This window comes from Acyrthosiphon pisum, chromosome A2 (assembly GCF_005508785.2).
Source record: "Acyrthosiphon pisum isolate AL4f chromosome A2, pea_aphid_22Mar2018_4r6ur, whole genome shotgun sequence".
Taxonomy (NCBI): Eukaryota; Metazoa; Arthropoda; class Insecta; order Hemiptera; family Aphididae; genus Acyrthosiphon; species Acyrthosiphon pisum.
Genome location: NC_042495.1, coordinates 95,639,281 through 95,661,570, shown reverse-complemented (window position 1 = coordinate 95,661,570; position 22,290 = coordinate 95,639,281). Strand labels below are relative to the sequence as shown.

The 22,290-nt window shown below is 33.8% G+C and overlaps 1 protein-coding gene across 1 annotated transcript in view; it reads left to right on the top strand.

Annotated features, from left to right (window-relative positions):
* Positions 1 to 1,269: 1,269 nt before the first annotated feature.
* Positions 1,270 to 22,290, top strand: part of Cpx (complexin) — a gene marked incomplete at its 5' end in the record, with an annotated part of 148,620 nt that continues 127,599 nt past the window's right edge. The window contains 2 exon segments of the mRNA NM_001163174.1: positions 1,270 to 1,287; positions 6,029 to 6,057.

Sequence of the window (22,290 nt, the reverse complement as noted above, 5' to 3'; positions counted from 1 at the left end):
ATCGAGTAGGACTAGTCTGTTAGTGGTGTGCGTAGGTGTTTATGTTGTGTAGTGTAGGCATGCAACATTATTATAGGTGAACGCGTCATTTAGACGAAATGCTGTAACGATGGCCGCCCGTGGTTGCAAGAAAGAAGGTCCCCCGATGAAAAGAGAAATGGAAAATACATAAAAACGTCTCTGCTATCAAATAAATAAACAATAAAAAAAAAAAAAAACCCGAACCGAATAATAATTGTCGGTAACCTTCTTTGCAGTCGACCGACGCTCCATCGCTGACGGTGTGCTGTGTTATGAATTTGCGACATACCTTTTGGTTGCTCTTAGTTCTTTCCGCCTCAGTTATTCCGTCATTTTCTTTATGCTGGTATTTAAAAAGGGATATAAGTTCGATTCTCGCTCCGTGACAATCGCCGCGATTTCCCGTAAGACGTCGACTGCAGCACTTTGCGATGTTAATTATTATTTATTATAATAAATTATTATACACTATAATTGTTTATGATACGTTAAATTTACTGGTCAAAGTTTAATAAAACAATATAATTTACAATAGTCATACTGTATATTATTAATTATAATAGAACAATATTCGAATAAACGCTTAAAGATAATATTAAATATGTGCCTATAATTTTATGTATCTGTTCAAACTAGGCATATAGGGTTAAATCATTACTTTAATCAATACAATTTTCCATCACAATAAAAGAACATTTTGTCAAGTATTGTATTATATTCTTACACACTAAAATTATAACTATAGTATAACGTTAAAAATACGATTATATTTTTTATTTAAATTAATCACTTTTTAAGCGATTCTCTTTCTTCATTAAAGTTTTAAAGCACTTACGTTGGTGTATTATAGTAGATATGAATCATTGGCCAAGTTTCTTAAGGTTTTATTAAATTTTCCCTTACTTTGTACAACTCAAAGATGTAAAAAACTACGATAACTTGGGAAAATAAGAATTTAAAACTTAAAATATAAATCATTGATTTTAACAACAATTAAAAACAGATTTGAGAATTTTTTACCAAGGACAAGTAGGATAATTCTGATAAAATGATTATTCTGGAAATAATTGGGGTTTATGTTTTGTTTAGTCACCCCTTATAACTACTATTTTTAATACTATACATTAGGCGATAAAACAATATTACAAAAAATATCAAAAGCAGTACCTTTTATTTATATAATTAGAGGACGTTAATTGTATATTATGTTTTATTATTTATTCAAAATTGTATGTAAGTAATATGATTATAATAATATTATATTGTACTATATTGATATACTATGATGTAGATTAAACGATCGTTTCTGTCCAGCCAGGTTTTTACGGTGTTTTAGTTTCGTTACAATGCATTACTTATTAAAGTTCGTACAAAACTAAAACGAATAATGAATAATAATTATGCATATATAGATATATTATTATCTTATTATATAAAAGGTACTATATAGCATGGAGTAATAATACAAATAATAACAAAATAGCTGTGAACGTAATATACATACATATATATATACTTTACATATAATATAAGAATATTATAGTATTTTTTATTCTTCAAAAGTAGGTGCGTAGTTGCGTTATAGGATATAAAGTGAAGTAGTGTATGGTATATAATATACCTATATATATATATATATATATATTGTTATTATAATAGCGGCGGCTATGTTACATAGTAGATGATACTGTGTGGGTATAAGAGTCGACAAAACGTCACAGGAAGTAGCTTATGCCACAAGGGCTGAGACGCGTTTTAATAATGCGATCGTCCGAATAAAAAAGTGTAAAATGCACACGCACCCACATGCTACTATTATAGCGGGAAAATATGTCCTACGTGCGGCGTTTGAGGGCCCTCGAATTTTTCTCGTATTTTTCGTTTTTCTCGTACTTCCTTTCGCCGCTACCGCTGTTACAGCACTCGTATATGTCTTTTGCGACGACGACGACGACGACAATCTCGCTTCATTAAACTTGACACCTCATCGCGTGCGCGCGTGTGGGGAGGTAGAAAATTCAGCGGTGGCTGCAGATGTGTGCCCCCCACGTTGTCGGGAAATAAATGAGGTTTTCTCCGTCGAATAGCTTATTCGCATTTTTAATGGTTACGTATTACGCGCACCCTACACGCGTATCATATCCGATACAAACACACACACACACACACACACACACACACACACACACACACACATTCACACGATATACGATGCGAGTCGTATAATAATAATCAGAAGAACAACAATTTCTTCGTGAAATAAATAAAACAGCGTTCGTTCGGAGAGCCCGTGTGTGTACATAGGTATAAAGATAAATGGATAACAAAAGTCGCAAGCATGGCATCACGTTTCCATCACCACATTCTGTTATGTAATCATAACGCGTACCTAATGCGTGTCTGCAACGTCGACGAACATGGCTCGAGCGCATGTACAACCATTGCGCCCGTCGAGGTTATTTCACGAAAACAAAATATCGTAACAACAACAATAATAATAATAGTAATAATATAAAGGTATCGATTTATTTTTTTTGAAACACGATAGGAGGTACCCTGTACATTTTTCAGCACAACTTATGGTTTTCGTCTAACAGTTTTCCGGCGGCATAAATTATCAATGTCGTAGCCGGAATTTCTAATTAGGTGGATGGGGGAGGGGGAGCGAGGGGGGGGGGGGGTTATAAAACTTAATATGCAATTTAAACAATTTGCCATCTGTCATCGCTATTTGCCATAATCCATCTATACTACTCCGGTCTACAGTCTATCCGTACAGTCTGCGCACAATATATTATTTACACACCAAATTATCACAGACGTACCAGTAAACCTTTAAAGAAGCCAGTAAGAAATTGAAACTACGGCCGTGGATCCTTTGCCCTCGCCACCCTTTGTTGCGCCACTGGTAATTATAATATCATGGCATATCAAAACATTGACGCAGTGACTAGTAACCTACCTCGGAAATTGTCAACATATCTTGACAGTGCACTAGTATATTTTTTTTTCATATATAATATATATATTATATTATTATTGTACCTTTAATATATATATTATATATATTAGAGGTACAATATGAAACCTAGGTAATCTAAACCGTGAGATTGGATTTAAAATAATGTTTGATTTACTATTCGTGGTTGTATATTTTAACAATGCAATTATTGCATTAAAATTAAAATCATTTGTTGTACAACATCATTAAGCCTGATAATTTCAAAACACTGTTAGATATGATTTTAAGTTCCACTTCACTAATGCTCTGACGGTACAACGTATAATATAACTGTATAACTGTATATATGGGTAGTATTATGCAGTTTTAATCGTTGGAATTACAAAGTGCTCACTACTACTGTAATATTATTATTGTAATAGTTGCTGTACATAATAATAGTCTACAGTCTACTGTCAAAGTTTGAAACACTTCGCCCGTCGCAGGTAGAATATAGGTATTTGATAGTTATACTTACTGTTTAGTGTATAGTGTTGTAAATATCAGCGTAATTAGCAATATTTAATCGGTGGAGGGATAGTTTTCAATCGACGGTAATTCCATGCGGGTTTTATTAGGTGTTCATAAACCGTTTAGTTATTGTAATACATTTTTTTATAGCATCATATGTTGAATATTATAATATAAATAATATACGACCAACATAATATTATAATCTATATTATCATGAAACTCAGATGAAAACATAGATGGTATTATAATAATTTCAATATTTATTATGTTATTAATATTAAATGTGAATTATAAAAAATAATGTATGTACCTATTATAATTATTATACCCTGTTCCAAATAAGAAAACACCAGATTTTCGTAGCAAAATTGGGTTTTCCCGTGCTTGCCTGGTGGCTTTTTATTTTGAACTGGATATATTATACTGTACAATATTAACGTCATATTGTGTTAATAAGTTTTAAGATTTCTGTTGGGGAAGCTTACAAAGGGAATGAAATCTGGCAGAGCACCTCTCCGCAAATACGCCTCTAGTGTTTAGCGGCAGTTGTAAAAGCTGTAGGCACGGTAAAGGACAAAAACTCATTACGTTCAAAAACGATTTTACGTGCTGTCGCACGCCTTTTACATGCAAGTGATAATTAATATTTTATCGTTCAAATATTTGATGCCAATAACAATACCTAAGTATGCGTCGTGTTATTATTATCAATTTACTGTGACGATAAATCATTGTGTTACCTCAGTGTTGAACGCGTAATATATTATTATATTATTATCTACCTAGGTACCTATCCTACCTATAATATTATTATGTATTATTTTTACGTGCACGGCCATCGCTCTTTTCATCTGTCTCAGATTTTTGTTATTAGATAATATTATCATGAAATATTTGTTTATTTATTTAATAAAAAAACTTTTTTTCTATACCATAATATGATATGAAACGATTTCTGACGGGTTCTAATCAAAAATGCATAATATTTTCTTTATGCATTCGAGTGTTATTATAATATTATTATACGTACCTAATCATTATTCTACGTCACATTTTATTTTTCAATTAGAATTATTTACAATGTTATTATAATATATATTGGTTGCGTATAGCTGAAATTTAACTGTATGTTGGGAAAAATTGATACGTTTGCAGGAGGTTGGTATTTTTTTAAATTCCTTCTTCAAGAAAATATTATCAGCAGTATTATACATGTGACATAAATGTATATAGTTCAAAGGTCTCTACAGTTTTTTTTTTATTTTCCGAATATTCATTAATAATTTCACAATGCTTCGTTGTGTACTTATGTATAATAATATTATAATTTTATTCTGTAACGATATCGTTGTTTTTTTTCCCACTCAGTGGCTCATAGATATTTTATTATACTCTTCTCTAACCCTCTTTTTACCACCACCACGTCAACCGGGGTTCGCCGATTCGAATACAGCTTCAAGATATACGCCACAGTATATTATTATATTCTTTTTTTCGCTCCGGTTATTTCACTTTCTGCGAAATCACAGAGTGCCTACTACTAGCTACTAACTACACAATATTGCGTGGTGTATACACAAAAAGGTGATGCTTATTTGACAAAAAAAGGATTTTTTTTTTTTTAAATTAATTAAACGGGGTGGAATGTACCTTGCACCAAAATATACTACCTTCCGAGAAAATGAAAAGGCGTGTTTATAAAGAAAATTATGCTATAGCTGTATTTTAAAGGCTGTAATGTACTATAATATATACGAATAATTATTGACAATTTGTATATTTCGAATAAAAAATAGTTTTTATAAACTTGAATAACTAACAAGTATATAATAATATGCGACTGTATAATATTATAATATAACCATATTCCGGTACACTTAAAATTGAACGGTAGGTGTATATATTTTCATGTACGTAGTTTAATTACAATATAACACTACTGTATACCTATGTGCGTACGGTCTTGACTGAATTATAATGTATGTACGTAATATAATTTCGTATAATATAATGTCGATGATCGTGTAATTAACTGTAGTTTTTCACAAAAAAAAATATTATATAAAGGCTACTTTGCACTGAAAAAGAGGCCTTTGTTGTGACGACTGGGAGGGAGGGGGGTGGCGTAGATTATAGGGCGCATAGAGAATCGGTTGTGTACACGCGTGTTTAGCATGAACTCATTTGAAGTGTGACGCGAGTTGAGGAGAGGAAAGGTGAGGTGCCTACCTACCTTCGTACAGTAGGTGTATAAAACGTCATATATTCGCTCTCGTGTGACTTAATGGGTTTTTCCAGCGTAAACCATATAATAAACACACACATACACACACACACGACTCTTAACCTTACATACTGTACAGTACTTCTCGTTTAGCCTCCGGGAAATGCGCGCCGTGTATGCCTCTGCGCGTATAATAAATATTTTGAGTGGAAGTTTTCATCAAAATTATAATAAATATTATGTACGCGTTACACGAGCGTCGCCGATGACGACGACGACGACCTATTTCATTATGAGGACCAAAGGCGTTTTTCTCCTGCAGACGACGACGACGACGTTGAATATCATGTCTTTTGTGCGTTCTGTTTTATATGATATTTTATTGTATACAAGATTATGCGCCCGCCCGAGAGGCATAATAATAATAATATAATTTTTTGGAATATCTGACTCGCTCTAGTGTTTTTTTCTTTTCAAACAATAACAGCAAGAAGAATACGCACTGCTTTATCGGTACGAAAGTGTACACTATATTATACAGTCGTATTTTATTGTTATTATTTTATTTTTTACATCACATATCGGCACACATTACAACGTCGGTATATACTATATTTATGTGCTTCGTTAGATTTTCTACTCGACAGCAAAAACAATAAATAAAATGCACTCCACCACCGAGCAATAAAAATCGACCTCTAGTCCATATTATATTATATAATGGTATTGTAATATTATTGCGTTATGATCGATTAACCTTTATAGTAGTTTAGTAAAATACGATATGCGTCCATTAAAGATCATTTTCTAAAGCACCGTTTGGTCAGTTTGTAAATTTTTAATTTTTAATTTAATTCTATAACCCACTTCTTAGTCCTTGGTCCTAATAATTGGAAACCTTTTTATTGGCCATTGCAAATCCTTAAAATTAAATACACTAAATTTACGAACATTGAATCGTATCCTGTTGAATTGGCCGATTTTAGTTTCAAAGTTCCTTAAAAAGGTTTTAAATAGTTTTTGTTTACGTAGTATGCTTAAACAGTTAAACAAGTTATTTTTATCATAGTTCATATACCATTAAGTATAATAAATTATTTAGTACTCGAATACACTTAAGAGCTATATAGATAAGGATATAATATATTATCTTTCTCATTAAAACTTTTTACAAACAGATGTTTTTGAAATTATTTTTTATTGCGACTATAATGTTCAGTAACTACGCGACGCGCGAGTATTAAAAATGTTTAAGTATATATTATAATATATATATAATATATATGTATACGCTACAATACAAACAATTCTCGTCTTAAGCTCTGCGAAGAAAAAATAAATATAAAACAATTTGTACTGTGATGGGCATATTATTGTGTATAGGCTTTAATAGCGTTTCAATGATATCCCTTCGAGTAATAAAATAAAAAATGCTTGAAACCCATTTTATAAAACGTCTTGCGTGAATGCGAGTTAATATTATCGCCGTCGTTGTGCGTTATATTTACCTCTCGTCTTTCACCAGCAATTGAATTGCTCAAACTGCTCAATACACCTCGCATATAATACGCACATTAAAATAATAATGCATTTCGATTTTTCTCTTCGTCCAAAAAAAAAAAACGACAACAATACATGGTCGGTCCCGAAGACGTTACACTGTATAGTATAATATAGTCTATACGCTTCCACCCTACAGTACAGTACAGCAGCAGAAATTCTGCCGGAAAATTTGACTACTAATTATGATCATATTTTGGCCTTTTGTCTTTCGTATACCGCACACCGCAGTGGCAGATATAATTTTCACCTCTGAAATAATATTCGTACCTACGGTTAAATATGACGTTTTGTTTTTTTTTGTGTTCTCAAACGCATAATAAATCATTTGTGGCAAAAGTTCTCTGTGCGCCAACATCTACCTATAAATCCGACGCTTGGAGTAAGGGAAAATTGATTTTCGTCTATTAATAATAATATTATATAATTTAACATATCTCATCGTTGGAGCACGGGATACAAAATAAAACAACGTATTCTCGTACGTCATATTGTACATATGTACATTTATAATATATATATAGGGCATTATATATATGATGATGTTCATAGTGGTACGAATTTACATGTTGGACGCGCGCGTCTATGTTTATCTTCTGTTTCGCTAATTAATATAAGGAAACATCGTGGATACGTAGTCGAGTGGGTGTGCGGGTGAGAAATTGCCGACAGTGCTGAATCCGAGCGCAAGAGGATATATACTTACTATATACTTACACACACACGCGCGTCGGCAACTCGAAATAGCTTATTGTGCTGACAATACACAAAATAGACCTACATAACGACCGGTCTTTATAATAATTAAAGAATACTTTGTTCAATTCCATTATAAAAATCCACTTTTGATAATTATTTTTTTGAACGGATGTGTACCCCAACGCAACGGTGAATATACGTAGGTAGCTTTGAATCGTATTATTATCACTACATGGACATCGGGATTATTATATACATACAATAAACCGGGTAAGTTCTGAAACGAATTGCTTATTAATTAAAATAGCTATGTGAATTGTCATTGTCATTATTTAACAACCACGTGTACTTGGGATTTTTTTTTTCGATGACACTATTCAATTAGTTTTTTTTTATACTTGTCATTCCCGCAGCCAGCGACTAAAACGCGGTGGTGCATATACGATATCACGAACATGGTGGCTTGTATAAATAATTTAAATCGAACGAAGGCATGCGCAGAATTGGTTTAGGCTTTAGGGGCAAACATAATTTTATTACCGGCAGTTGTACCATCCTAAATATTTATAACCGTGTTTATATAATATAATATAAATATAAATGTCTGCATAACTTAAAAATAATGTATTATTCTCTTTTAACATTTTAATTCAACCAACATTCTTCTTGGTTCATTCTTTGAGATGCATCTTTATTGAATCACTATTTCACTCCTCCGCAGTTAATTATTTTTTATTTATTTATATCTACCAAAACCATTGGATTATTCTCATCCCATTCTAGAATACAAATAAGTTTTCAATATTTGGTAGGTCAGAAATTTGTGCTCCAGTGTTGATGTGCACGGTGAAAAATTTAAAATAGTCGTTTGAAGACAAGTGTCTATATCAAAAGTGATCAACAAGAGTTTACAAAATATAAAGAAATATAAATATTATCTAATGTATGACTTATATAGATGTTTCAATTTTTAGTTATATCAAATGTTTGAACAATTTATTCGCATTAATATGATATTTATTATTTACACATTTATTTTGGAGATACATTATAATATACAGGTCCCGAAGGTACACATTTTAATAATAATATAATACGCTATGCAACGTATATTATAAAATACACGTAACTTTATTGGTTCCGTAAAAATAACTATATATTAATAATCTCAATGGTGACCCTCAGCTGTCGCACTCCTTCCAGCATATGTCACTAAACTCTACAAATAAACAAGTTCAAACCTCAAGTCACCTACGTAGCCGTCGTGTGCTTGTACTATTATAGTTGTATACACGATAGATTGCAATATTTTAAATTCAAAGTTTAAAAACGAATACTTCTGGAGATCACGCTAATTTAGTTTTCATTGGAACTTATTTATTCAACTTTGAGTTGTGTTAATCGCTGACGTAATATCTATGGTTAATATAATAATATTATATTTACCAAAATGTAAGAGAAATATATTTGCAGAGGTTTCAGTGGTATATCAATAGTTCAATGTGATTTTAATTTAAAAGATAATTTAAAATTAATTTTAAGCCCAAACACCATGATAACATTGTATTTTTCGTGGAGTGGATGGCTAGCTCTATTATTTCTCGTTGTCGGGTGTTTTTTTTTAGTCGTCAGATGCGTCTCGGAGATTCTTTGTTATCGCAGTGGCATTGTTTTTAGAAAAAAAAGGAACTATTATGCAAAACTGAGCTTCCGTTTAAATGTCGAAAAAAATGAATAAATAAAAAAATGAGTGATAGCAGTTTCTCTTTTATTATAAAACCCACAAACACAGTGTAAAGGATATAAACCAATTCAAAAAATATAATATCTTTTGATTTTATAATAATCACATAAAGGCTACGTTTAAAGGGGCTCGGGAGACCACCGTATTCCTTCCTCCTCTCTCTCTATATGTGTACACGTATATCATCATTATAATATGTGCCATGAATACATTCTGAAACAACTATGGCAATGTCGACACGTCATTTTTTGTTACCCAACACCTTTTAGCAGATAGTTATATAGCGTATATATTTAAAATATAGGACATGCGTGTAGGTTTTCTTTTGTTTTGACAAATGACAAATCCTAATAACATGAACGTTTTTTATTACGGTGTACTCTAGTCGCGTTAAGGTCTGATATAATATAATATTGTACACAATTCACGAATAATGACATCTACAACACTGCAGCAGTCGCAGTGCACTGGTGTTGTGGTTGTATTATCACAACAACCCGTAGTCGTGAAAATATAATACTCTAAAAAACACTTTACGTTATAATAATATTAACGTTTAACCGATCGACGAGACTGAATTCTTCAGTATATGATATATAATGATATAAAATAATGATCTAGAAAGTGGAACGACGAAAAATGTAAATTTGGGAGGTGGTCCCATTACATTGGTACCAAACGGGCGTAAGACCGTATTTTATATTAGTTGTCGCTCGTGTATGTATACCGTTTGGTCGAAAATTTCCGTGCTCCGGGTGGTTTGCGAATACGTAATCCCGCAGTTTAATAATGCACGTAAATTATATCCACGGTCTCGGGGGCAATTTAATAATAAAATGTTGTTGTAATTTCACGGGTATATACCTGCGCGAGGCATCCCGAATGTAGCCGAGGATTTGCGCGGGCGTATATACAAAATATTTTTCTCCTTCTTTTCCGAAACTCTCTCACTCTCACTCTCTCTCACTCTTTCTCACTCTTTCTCTATCTTTCTCTCCCTGCTTTCACCTCTCGAAAAAAAAATTAAACACGCGATGTAGTAGCTAGCTCGGAGCGTATTCTCTTGTCGACGGTGACTGCTATGTCACTTCGTATACATAAAACGGGATACACACACTTATGGGGGGAAGGCGGGGGGCAATAACACGAAACTGAGTGCTGGATATAATAATATTTTATTGCATGTGCTTGTATATGGGTGGCTGAAGAATAAAAAAAATTTCCGAGACTATGTGGGAATAAAAAACAAAAGGCATATACCTACTCGAACCGGGCCAACACGACACACTCACGAACAATAATATGATATTATGGACGCTCGTCTTCATTTGTGAAGAAATTAAATGACGCTTTTCACAACTGTTTAGAGTAGTTGCCTGAAGTGATTTTCACGTTTTGGAGTAATAACGACGTGGTAATGTACAGCCATATACATACAATATAATACACAGTAGATTCTTCGTATGTCCAATTTTGCCGTGTGAAAATGTTCGTTATCTTGAACTACACATTGAAATCCACTCGAAACTACTATTAGTAGACACCGCGAGAGTCTCGAGTCTACACATAATTGTAAATCCAGTTGAATTGGTCGGCTTTCAATTGCAGGATGAAAAGACATGACTATAGTTTTTCGAACCACTACAGCTGGTTCGGAAAGTGCTATGGTGGACACAATTATATTAGTATTTTAAATTATTCAATTATTTTAATAAAACTCGATACTTCGAGTTTTTTGATATCTCAAACCACTATCTGTTCCCCTTATAATTCGACATAACACGAGTTTAATGCATATTGTATTATATATTTTACGCTTCACACAGGTATGCTGAATTGTGATAAATCGCGCAATACCACGCGAATATTAAAGGCCCAAAAATAAATCGAGACGTATAATTTCCGAGCACTCTCCCGCGTCGTCGTTGATATTGTTATTATTATTACTGTGTTTTGAAGTTACAACCCGCGGCGCCAAAGTCATAAACTTTTAACGCCGCCACGGCGAGACCATCATTCCAATTTCTTCGGAGATCATCTAATACACGCGTGGCGTTTACAAACATTAAATTCGTCGTATAAACGGAACGACCGACGACCCGCCTGTTTTAGCGGCGTATAAAAGAATCCTTCTCTTCTTATCCTTTACCTAAACTTACCCCCTCCCCCCATGACTGTTTTAATGCACTTACTTTCACGCGCGTGATGATATTATTATTTCTGCAGACACGACTCCGGCACGATATAGCTTTTAACGAACTCTGTGGAATTATTTTCGGTCCGATCCCGAACGCGTACCATGTCAGGCGTATAACCCTGCAGGTACCTCTGTCGGAGGAAACGATTGGCAAACACCACGCGACCGGCAACCGCGGATGACTACACAACTCTCTCGACCACGCGACATCAGTCGCGTATAATATATAATATAAACCGTGTAATAATAGTATAATACACAGTGTGATTCGGCTTTATCGACCGCGAAAACAATTCGCATCGGTGCCGACACATATACTATATAAATGTGTAATGTTTATATATATATATGTATGCACACACCTACAATATTATTTAGTCTATCGCCACCACCACGCATACTGTTCACAGACCGACAGAAATCGAATTGTGTCCACTCGGCAGATTCCGAGTTTATTGACAACAGTATATACAATATAATTCAAACCACCGTCATCGGTCTTCTTACATTGCTGGCGGAAATGAAATGATATAATATTTATATTTCCGTTCGATCACGTTTTATTATTATTATTTTCAGTATTAAAACCGATGTGCTGTATATTTGGCGTGACGATACGTATGTCATATACTCATATCATATGCCTAGGGGCAAAATTAAAATAATAATAATTGCGATGAATGAAAAAGCATTTATTTTATTGACGCGCGTTCGCGGTTTTAATTACCTCCCGCAGTGTCTCGAAAATAATTTATTGTACACATCGTTATATTCGCCGTTACTGTGAAATACCATATCATAAAACTCGTGTAATGGTAGCACGTGATTTTCAATAGTAGTAGGTACGCGTATAATATCCACAGCCTTTAGATATTATCGTATAAATAAATATAATATACGGCGCAGAGTATCACCGTTATAGCCGACATCGTTTCAAAAACTCTGTGTTTATAACACGAGCTGTGTATTTGGAATAGCATACGCCAAAATCGAGAGCGAGAGACCACCATAGGAGAGATCCATCCGGACGCGAAAGTCCCTCGGAACCGAGAAAATTACTCGGTGTATAATTTGCCTCGTCGGTGATGTAATTTACTCCAATCCGGCGTTCCGAGAAAAACGTCCGAATATCGCCCCCTGCTTCTATTTGATAGGCAGTTTCCCCCATCGACTTGCTGCAATACATCCAGACAATCATGACACAGACAGTCGAGATTGGCCACCACTCCGTTAGAATGATTATCCAATTGTCGGAAGTGGCTCTTGACGGATGTCCGACAGTACGTCGGCCGGTCTGACTATATGTGTAATTTTGAGTGCGTGATCCTTACGCAATCCAAGGGAGCAAATTAAATAAATATAATGCACCAAACTACCCCACGTCCGTCACCCGATCGAATTGGTTTTTTTCTTATTAACCAGTAATAAGTGTAGGTACGCGATTTATAATTCACGGGTTTCCTCAAATAGTTTGACCTTATAAAAACGGCCACAAACCAATACTACCTGTATATTTTTATTGTAATCAGCCCTTGACATCTAGGATTTAACATTATATGCCTACATTACATTATTAATATTCAAACGGTTATATTATACAATGCAGTAGTGATAGTATAATACACTATATGGAATCCCTTTCGTTTTAACAGTATATAATATTATAATATGATCGCAGGATAGCCGTGGTCGAACGGAATAGCTTTGGCAGAGTGCAGGGGTGGACATTCGAAATGATTTAAATGCTCACGTCGTCCGCCCGTCATCGTGAGTGCTGATTCGTGTCGTTGTCACCCGACCACCATCGGTCTTAGGTCACTGAAAATATACATATATATTCGTTACAGTAATATCAATAATAGTATGACGTGTATCCGTCACCCGACCGCCGTTACGCACTTTTTACGCCCCCGACGATATCGAATACACACAAACAAACTCACGTCTAAAGGAGTGGTTCGGGGTGAATTTTCGATGTGTTTATTTGCAAAGGAATTCATGGCGGACCATTCAAACCGTGTTCGGCCGAGTGCCTATTCGTGTCCGTTACACCTGACAGCCGCACAGCGCCGCTGATCGCACTCTGTGTCCGTAGACCCATCAAACGAAAACAACCTCCACCGCGTTTCGTTACGGATAAAATCGTGAACTTTATATTATTATTGTAAGCTCGGTGCAGGGATATTTCCATCGACCATAAATGATGCGTTATTGTATATTGTGTGTGTGCCCTAAACCACCACCAATGGCCCATACTTACAGAAATGAATCGTGCATCGCGTCTATAGTTCAATATATTATACAATATACACACGTGGAATGTCATATTATATTTCGTATTCGGTGGTGACACGAACACATTGCTGCAACAGCGTCAGACGCGTTTTTCAACTATCTTACGTTGCTGTTATATAGGTAGAACGCATACACCTGGCGCGTTATTTCAGTTATTTATATTTTTTTGGTGTCAATAGTTTTGTAGACCACTTTAAAATCATTAACAGCCAAAAAAAGTATTTTACAAAAATCAGACGTGAATTTACACCTGGCGGGGGTTGGCAAATATTCTACAGCATATAACGTTCGTGGGCGTACTATAAACGGCTAATTTAACGATCAGCGAGTCAGTATAATATAATATTAAGTATATTATGGGTACTTTTTGTGTCAACAATATTATAATTGTTACACTTAGTTTTTACCCTGCTGAAATAACGTAGATTGAGTGCTACGGTTCGTTGACGTTACGAGTTTTAGTTAGTTTAATTTAATATTAACTTTTAACAACAATGGATGATTATTTAAACGTACCTATAATGACGTTCATTATATTATTATTACGTCAATAGTTGTAGTTTTGGAAACGTTCAATCGAAGAAATCAGTGTGATGGAAGTGTGATAGTCTACACAACGTTGAAGTATCACCATATGAACATATTAATAATATTATTATGAAGTATACCTACGTAATTTGTTCTCTGCGCATATCATATTATATTGTATAGCCCCACTATACGAAATCCAATACATTTTGGCACCGATGTTCTTATAGAGATTTCCTATTATTCGTAAATATGTTTTTCTGCAGCACGTATCCATGTTTTAAATTAAATATACACCACACGGTGTACCTACAATATCGATGATAACACGAAAACTATACGAATTTCATTTGTGCCACGAGGAGTCATGCGAACACTTTATCTCGCTAGAAATCACCTGTTGTACAGCAGCCGGTACCATAACAATAATATTATGAAATCGTTTTGTGCTGCTGATAATCGTAATGTAGCTTATTATATTATCGTACATACTATTTTAATGCTCTTGCCATAATAAAACACTCCTTCCGAAATATAATTTGAAGCAACAATAATACATGATAAATGAATTATAATAATAAGTTCAACTTAATTCGTAGTTAGGTGTTAAAATATATATTAATAAATACATGATATATTTACGATTTATAAGCTTGAATGTATAATATACTAATATATTTTTAACTCGTTGCGCGGTGGTCGTGTTGTATCGTATAATTTATTTTTGAGGGTAAAAAATAAAAACATTTTCGTTTCCCGATATCGTTATACACAATACATATTATATTTTAGGTAAGAATGATCAGAATCATTGCCAACGAGTAAAAATAAGTAGATATTTAAATATTATTATGTACTTGAGCAATAATATTTGCTGTTCTGTACGGTTAATTACAATACAATCCGTTTTATGATAGCAAATTTTTGCCCCATTTTATAGGTTACGGTTTACATTGTTAAGTAGAAAACGTTATAAATTATAAATTCTCAAAAAAATTGCTTGTAAGTTGTACTTGCTTATAATTACAGTTATAAATAAATAATACAAAATATCATTATTGTGGATTCTTAACTGTGGTGTAGCAAAATAGCCTATGCGAGACGCCGTGTGATCATAATTTTAGATCCTCAGATGTTCATATATAAGTAGTATATATATATTCATGTATCAGTCCTATATAAATGAAATAATATCGGGGGAGGGATAATATTCACGCACCTAAAACGTTATGCACACAATTGTCGGGAAGAAGCATCCAAAGGCTATAGAAAAATAATACTAGTACTAAAAAATAGAAAAGTCATATATTGTACGTCATCAGGTCAGGAAACGAGTGTCTTAAAAATATTTTTTAGATATACCTATCGACAAAAATAAAAGCTATGCAGAAAATGCGTTGGGCTAATGCGTTATCAGGTGGAATATAATATTTTAATAGCCACCTATCTAACACTGTACTATACGAGTAGGTACTATATTATCATTATAATATTGTTACTGCGGTCTACCGTCTTTATTCGTTTTTTATCGTTTTATTTTTAATGCCTACTTTAAATTATTTTGGTTTCTCAGCCAAAGATATCATAGATTCAACGCTAGATAATATTATGTCATTTTTATTATGGTAATATCCTCGATTGTTTCTAGTATCGAGATATATTGCCGCTGTTGTATAATATAATATATTATGTTACGACGCTATAGGAATTTAACGGTTTTGATTTACGCGTGCGTTTTTACGTTTTTATGACACAACTCGTAAAGTTCAACCGTTGAAATATATTATAGTATTATATTATACAAGATACCTGCTATATATTATTATGCCATTAGCCATCATTGAACAATTATTTTCCACGCCAGCTCCTATTCAACTCGACATCGGCGTGTTTGGACTATCGTTTGGAATCATATCAGCTGCCAGGAACCTATAACGAAATCTCGACGCATTAAACGAATTTTAAAATTAAAACCTTTTAAATTAAAAATAGTGCAAGAATGTGTATTTGGCTAAGGGATATAAAATATTGTTTATTGTTTTACTTAATGTGCCCATAATGTTGCGTGCATAAAATTGATTAAAACAGCTGAATGAACTTACTTCGACATATTATTAAACAATTACAAATGAAATATTAATTGTTGTTGTGTTTACTTCAAGAAATAATACAGTACAAATACTATTCATTTTATTTTTAGTTGTTAAAATATACGTCAATATACTAAGTCAAACCCGAAATAAAAGTATTCTCAATCTACATTAATAATTAATTTCGCTTGACATGTTAATTACTACCCATTTGTGTTTTATTATATTTGGCATCTGCTCTTTGAAAATCTTGGATACCATTCGGGAAACTTGTTTTATAAAGTTTTCAAACTTTTTAAAAGTCCGTGGTTTAATAACTTTACAATCAATGGTGTTTACGTTTTTTGTACGGTTGCACAATAATTCATATTTTTTTTTTAATCAAGCAAATACATATTAAATTAAAAATTGTTTATGACACATTCAGACAGGCTAACTGTCGTCTTAAGTCACGTAGCCATTATTATTAATTTAATAAACTATTATACTTTAAAAGTAACGTGATTTGGATTAATTTACTTCGTAAATCGTAATGTATGTAGTTTTCTTGTCGTCTAAACGGAATTTAATAATAATAACAATAATATAATTTTGTCATATTTTGTAGAAACGTATTCATTATCATACGAAATGACAAAAACCGTATTATAGGACACATGCCTGTATAGTCGTCGATGTTAAAAATTAAAAATATATATGAAGTATTATATTTTAAGCATCGCGTCATCACTGGTTATCAAATGATATATATTTCACCTGCATAGAATATAATCGTCGGTTTAGAATTTAAATTATTTTACGTCCCAAACCTTGGTTAACTTGTGAAAAACGAATCGAATTCCTATAGTACATCAAACGAATTCTTCACAACAGTAACGATATAAACAAGAAAAATATGTACTTATATAGTTAGTAATCAAATTACAATTTATGGAGTTGATATAGATTTCGTTTAAAACATCCTCGAGAACAACTACGAAATTTAATGATTTAACGTTTTTAAATATTATTTTATTATAATATCATAATAATATTGACCCAGGTAATGAGATATATATTTGAAATGTTTTCCACGATAGGGTTTTGACTGTAATAAAAATATATATATCGCCAAAGTTCCAAGCATTGAAACTATTTTGAATCGATATAATGGACTCGAAAATGTCGTGACTCCTTAAGCGTATAGTAACACGGTGTACACTTTTTTTTTCAAAACTATTACTCGTATGTTTTAATCTATTTATTCGAAAAACTATAATATACATCGCTGCCAATATCGTTATAGTCACCGTGCGCTGGTCAATGAATGCGAATCACGGGAATGAATAATTTACGAGCCAGATATGTATTATATAGACAGTGGTTCGTCAATTATTTTGAGCGTCAATAAAATATAAAAATAAATGAAAACGAAAACTAAAACACTATATTATATAGCGACGAGCATAATAGTTTCGGAAGAACTTATTATTTTGAAAATACTTACTGAAATCGTGACGTACGTGCGTTTCATACAAATATCCGCATTCGTCCCAATCCGCAATCGTTAAGTATAATATTATTATTATTATTATGTCGTAACAACAACGATGGCACGCTCGCATAACTGGCGGGTGAGGAACGGAGAAACTTCGAACGACGAACGGTCGACACGATTCGGTCAGGGTACCAAGAAACGAACGGGACAAAATTTATATATATTTTATATCGTTTCGGATGTCACGCTATCTTGGATATTATACGTATATTTCGCTGTACGTAGCACAATATTATTTTTAAATATCGCATGTTCGGTGGCAGCTGATACCGCGCGGAGCGACGACGAACGGATTTCGTCAACGTTATTTGCGTACACTGCACACCCACGAGGGGAGGGGGGGGGACAACTAGATGCAGATTGGTGTACGGTTAATGGTGTCCGGGGTATGGTCGCGGAAAACACCCTCCACCGATGCACGCCGAGTTCAGTCACGTATTTGTTCAGTTTTTTTTAAAAATTATATTAATCATTTTTAACATAAATTTAAAATTTGTATTCTATTAAACGAATCCAATTATGTTTGCTTAAGTGATTATTAAGATTAAAAATAAAAATATTTTTCTACCGTGATACTCATCGACAGCTTCACGCATATAATATAAGTGCAATTACTTCTTCTAGTATTCATCGCGACGGTTTACATTACGAGAACGTTTAATGTGTTATAGCTGTCAGCGTATTGCTTATATCAGTGACATCTAATTAATAGTCTTGATGACATTTTACACGTAGGTATCTGTAAATAAACATGGCTATTCTAAATGTCAAACTCTATAGCACAATAACTGTGTTAAATTCCTAATGATATAGTCGTATAATGAGTTTATCAGTGTTAAATTATAAAATCTTTAAAAAAGAATTGTACCTATAGGTTAGGTATTGTAATATTATACCAAGAATAGGTATATTTTATTATTGTGAATTAGAAAAATATTATTTTTCTTCATAGAATTTTAGGTTAGGTTAATTCCATCAAGTATTCCTTGAATCGAATCGCATACAGTTTTCGGTATAAGCGTTATTTCAAAAATCGTGATAACAAATCTGTAGAAATATTTTATTTTTATCAACATTTTTTTTAAATTTTATGTTAACATAATGCATACACACTATCGTTATACCTGCGAATTATAATATTATTATAATCGTATATTATCGTCGGAGAATGGTACGTTTTCGTCCGCCTAGAGTACCGTCGTAGTGAGCTTGACACGTCGTGTTAGACTCGGGATCGAGTTCATGGAACCACACGCGTGGGACGGACGGTGAAAATTAAATAGTAATAATGTACGGGCGTTTATTATAATATGAGATTTCGTGAAATGAAAATTCATATACAGGACGACGTTTGGCGTGCGGAAAACGGTGGTATAATGTGCGCATAATGATGTCGCGGCGCGGTGGTGGAAAAGTGTCGGCTTAGAACGCCGCTGCAGTTTGATGTTATTAGTGGTAGTGGTTATGGTAGTCGTCATGGGTAGTATTGTAATGTACACGTGTGTGTGTGCGTGTCTGTGGGTTGCTGATGGTGAGTTTGCATATTTGAATAATTTTCGAGCGATTCGGAGGACGTCTGTCTAACTGGCAATACAGCTAAATTCAACTATGCAAAATTGAAATCACTGCGTCCGGGTCAACGTTAATGTGGTCCGACGAAGACGTTTCAATTATAGGACATAATAATAATAATAATAATAATAATAATAATAATAATAATATAGCGAATAACAATAATTAGTAAATGTAATAAGCGCTGTAATGAATACCCATATATTCTGTTATTTTCTTCGTCGTTAGACATGCAGTAGGTACCTATAATATAATATATATATATATATTTTAGAAAATAATGATATCACGTCGTTATTATCAAACATGACATTTCCTTATTCGAAGCTGGTAATTCGTTAGGATAATTCCTCTCGAGACACAGCATCGTACCGCGCGAGAAAAACTGCGAGAAATAAACGATTACCTATTATGATATAACTATACTATTTATACTGCTGGCCGAAACCAAATAGGAAAATAGACAATCAGTCGCGACTCACGATCCCGAACGTAATGGAAAACTATAGTGTATTTTACACTCATCATTACGTGGTAATATATTATCGTCCGACGTTGAGGGGGCTAACCGATATCATATTATTATATTATATTTCCGTCATGGGTAAATCGCCTCTGTCATAATAATATTATTATTAGGAGATAGGTATATAATGAAATGGATATAATATTATCAAATGCGATTTCGATGTAAAACCGTCAAACTTTCGGCCGTCGCGTTCCATAATATTCCTAGGTATAATAATATGTACAGTCGCAATAATATAATGCGCACTTTATACGCTCTCGTATATAATAGTATAATATACTGTATATTGTCGTCGCGGCGGAAATGTTAATATCGTCTCGTTCGCCCTTCGGGGCAGATTTTCGTGTGCGATGCATGTATACACAATGCGCAAGTTTCGTGTGTGATATAACGTACGAGTTGTATAATAATAATATATATAATATAATATGAAATATTATAATAACACACTATCCCGACCACTCTATTCGTACACAGACTATATAATAATATAATATAATATAATACACCGACCGTATGTGTGCGTGTGCGTGCGCGCGAGTGTTAAAGTGTACAATATTTACATATATAATATTGTAACTACCGGCGGACATGAAAGTGTGCGGACCATATTTCACGGTGAAACTTTACAAACGTATTTTATTCAGCCCGCCCTGCGCCCTCGACACTCGCCCCCGCCATACACAGATAATCCCGTTTGGCTTATCTTTCCCACTCTCGCCTAAATAATATGTGCACACGCAAGTGAATAATACGTATATAGTATGATATGTGTGCGGGCGTGAGGTGCGCTCGGTCGGCCGAGAGAGACAGCCCGTCAACGTTTTTGACAAGAGAAGGGACACGGTGGCTCCGAGAACATACGACGAGGCGGTGGTTGCGGGGTGTATGTGTGTGAGAGATAGAGGTAGAGACACAGAGAGAGAGAGAGAGACAGATAGAGAGACAAAAACTCTTTCGAGAAAGTAAAAACACTGACCGACCCTTAGCAAACGCCGCGTACACGTCAGTCAGTGTCGGAATGACTGTACGACAACTGCAGCAGCAGCGCTCTGTTTTTAGATGGCCGCATCACCGCCATGCCGTTCTCCCGGAAAACGTCTTAAATCCCTTAATAATTATTTTTGCTCGGGTGGCGTATACTGTACGTTTAACGTCGTTCTGGTTACATGATGCAATATAATATATATATAAAATTTATGAAATAAAAATAATAATGTGCGTATGTACGACGACGTAGAATCTCGGAGCTGACGTACGTTCAACCGCCGTCGTCACTTACCCTCGAAACTCGCGCACGTTAAACCCACCTCAAGACGTCACGGTGAACATCTTTCGTGTATAAAATATTATATCCATCTTCATCTCGGACGAAACTCTTCCAGAGTAAAAAATAAATAAATCTTTTAACGTTATTATATTTAATTACGGTCGGTTTAAACTTTAAAGAACGAAACGGCTACAGTAAATATTATATTAATATAATATAGTACCTCTATACCTACCTATTGTACATGGTAAAATACATGTATAATATACATGTAATAGTATTTTTTAGAAAAGCCACGTTGTTTTTGATAATATTCTCTAAATATTAACGTTTAATATTTTATTATTATCGATTTTTCTGTGCGCGTTGACAGCATTTATGGAAGTCTGAATGTGACAATTGTCCTGGGAGATGATATTTTCATAATCATTATTATGTTGTTAATAATACTATGATTTATTATTTTATAGAAAATGTTATCACAATATATGTATACAGTGTGTAATCGCTAATTGAGAACACTTAATTTCTTTGAGTAGGGAATGCAAT